The following is a 3,260-nucleotide window of genomic DNA, read 5'->3' as shown; positions in this document are numbered from 1 at the left end:
CCTTGGAATTAAAAACTCTAAAAGTCATGTTTACCAAATCAATTATTGGGGTTTGAGGGCCATTTTCAGCCTATCTGAGTTTCTTTCGAATTTCTGGAGCTGACTGGGTTATATAATGAGTAGCTAGAACTCTGGAACCTGGAGCAATGGCGGGATCTAAGTGAGCATATTGTTATAAGGTTTCAGTTAAGCAATTTAGAAAGACAGCTGGCTTCTCATCTGGGCCTTCTGTGATTTCCTGTATTTTTTAATAATTAATAACCTTCTGGGCAGCAACTTGCATACCCTCTCAGAGACACTAGACCATGTGGTCTTGCTGGCGTGTGCCATTGTGGCCTTGTTGATAATTCCAGTTAGGCTCAAAGTCTGGGATGGCAGTGTAATCTACTGGCATTGTTTGGTCAGTGAGATGTACCTGATCTGTGTGCACACGAGCAGCTGTTAGAATGGGGTCTTTCTCATCAAGTCTAATAGTGAAAGTGAGACCGTCATGGAGGTCATGCCAAGCTAGATTATAAGCTTGAGTCAGATAGTGAAATTCTTCATGATATTGAGTGGAGTTTGCAGAAAAGTATCTGAGGTGTTTCTCCACAGCAGAGAGATCAGCTAAGGGAAAAGGAACATGAACTCTGACCATGCCTTCAGGCCCTGTCTACCTCACACAAAGGAAAAAGGAGATCAGCAGTAGTGATAAATGAAGGGAGGTTGGGGTTGGAAGTGCCGGAGCTAGGTGGAAGGAGGTTGCAAGAGCAGGTATGAAAACTAACAGGAGAGCTAACAGAAGATTGAAAGGGTAATACTGCTGAGGAAGTAACTTCCAGCTGGAGATAGAAAGGTGGCAGTGAATGAGAAGGGTAAGAGGGAGAAACAGGGGAGGTTTGAAGCAGGGAACCCAAGTCTCCAGGCAGGTCAAAAGAGGAGGAGGAAGAAGGGGAGGGAGCTGAGAGAGGTTCAGTGGAGGGTAAATAAGAATTTTTTTTCCAGGTTAAAAGGACTTGGGTAATGGGACAGTTCAAACACAGTTCCAGGTGAGAGTGAAGAAGCCAAAAGGCCTAAACATAAGGTATCTGCTAGTTCTTACTGAGATGGTGACAAGTAAGTGTAATCTAAGGTGTTGTCAGAGGGCCAATGAAGCCCATTATCTAGTTGGTACTGGCGCCAGGAAACAGAACAGAAGATGAGAGGCTTCTTCTTTATGTTTAAATGGTCCTGAACTGTAGGCCAATGAGGAAGTAACAACCAAGTGGTGTCTTGCGGTCAAATTTAGAGGACTGTGAGCCCATTCCCACCTTGTACTCTTGCAAAGTATGGTGGAAGGCTGGCATTCCAACCATCAGTTCACACAGAACAAGGAGGAGGTCAGCTGCTGGATACCTGGGACATCCCCTCAGGCCCAGAGCTTAAGGACAAAACCTGGTCTAGCAAAGCACAGGAGGCTCTGGCACACGTGACTACAGGCAGAGCTCCTGGAGAGTGGAACAGTTTCTTCAGGGGAGGGAAGTGAAGAAAGGGTCACAGATCACTTACCACGGATGGCTAGGAGAAACAGCAAGGTCCAGAGAAGGCCTTGTTTTCGGAGGACGGGCGGCTCAATGGTACACACTCCTATGAGGGCCAGGTTCCTCAGTGAAGGAGCAGTCTAGCAGCACATGCTCCTCCCGAGTTTCAGCACCAAGATGTAAGTTTTAAAAACTCCAAAAACTGAGAGAACCAGATGAAGTGAAACAAGAGTTTGAAATGGGTGGGTTTGGTGTCTTAGGCCAGAGAGAGGCAGAGGAAGGCAGTAAAACACACATGGGAAAGCTACAGTTAGCTTTATATGGGATTGGAGGTAGGGTGGTCTATTTAGGTGGTCAGCTCTCTGTGGAGGATGCTGATTGGATATCCTCTGCCCGTTCCCATATATGGAGCTACTCAGCATTCTCAGGTGGGTTGTGTCATCGCTGACATTAGGCAGGATGTGGCCAGTGGTCTCTTCTGATTGGCTGTATCCATCTTACACCAGGCTGATTGGAATGTCTCCCAAAAGGTGCATCAGTGTAAAATGTTGCCCAGATCACAGGTGGCCTTTGACCTTTGATATGGGATTAGAGCTAGATGGTATCCTAAATTTACCCTTACTGAATAATTTGATCAAAGATTCTATAGAAGAATCTTGGTAAAAAAAATAGGAGAAATTTAGAATAGAATTTGAAGTTCTCTTTGACTCCAGACATTCTGTAACTATGATGGCTGGATGAACCTCTGGAATAATTGCCCTGAGATAATCTTTAGTTCTTAAGACAAAAATTTCCCAGCAGTAACCTTAAACCCAAATAGCAGTTTAATTTATCTAGTAAATAACATCTTCTTTGAGTATTTTGATTGTTTAAAATCCAATTGGCAGCATTATGATAGATGGTGAAAAAAATTGAGATTGTTAACAGCTTTAGTCTGCTTGGCTCCACAATCAACATTCTTGATACCAGCAGCCAGGAAATCAAGAGATGAATTGCACTGGGAAAGTCAGGGACCTCTCCAGAGTATTGAAGAACAACAATGTCAGAATGGAGACTAAAGTGGGCCTAGTCCAGGGCATAATTTTCACAATTGCTTTCTATACATCAGAACACTGACAATGACTAGAGATGATAGAAAAAGAATTAATTCCTTTGAGCTGTGGTGCTGGAGAAGAGTATTGCATATATCATGGATTGCCAGGTTCATCCAAGAGAGGGTGAAACCAAGCTGCTCCTTGGAGTCAAGGATTCTGAGGCTTCATCTGATATACTTTGGGCATGTTGCAAGGAGAGATCAGTCCATGGTGATGGCCATCATGCTTGGGAAGGTGAAGGGACAGAGAAAGAGAGGAAGACCATTGATGAGATGGATTGATTCAGTGACTGGGGTAATGAGGGTTGGTGTGTAAGAGAGAGTAAAGTTGACACAGAATAGAGCATGTTTCAGGGTTATGGTACATAGGGTTGCTATGAGTCGCAAGTGACTTGATGGCACATAACAATAACAACAACAACAACATCTGTTTACATGTGATTAAAGGAACATCTTAAAAATTTAGATAGAACACTCAGGTAACAGCGGGTTTATGTCAACAGCTGTCAACAGGGGAGAAACAATTCAGAAAGCAAGAGTTAAAATGGTTGCACAAATGAACAACTACGATAAATGTCATTGAAATGTACATGTAGAAATTGCTGGTTTGGTGTTTATTCTGCTTTATTTATTTTCAACAATAACAAAAGAAAAGGAGTAATTTAAAA

The sequence above is a fragment of the Elephantulus edwardii genome, unplaced genomic scaffold (genome assembly GCF_000299155.1).
Source record: "Elephantulus edwardii isolate Elephantulus edwardi_28Jun2011 unplaced genomic scaffold, EleEdw1.0 scaffold00097, whole genome shotgun sequence".
NCBI classification, from domain to species: domain Eukaryota; kingdom Metazoa; phylum Chordata; class Mammalia; order Macroscelidea; family Macroscelididae; genus Elephantulus; species Elephantulus edwardii.
This window is presented reverse-complemented; position numbering follows the sequence as displayed.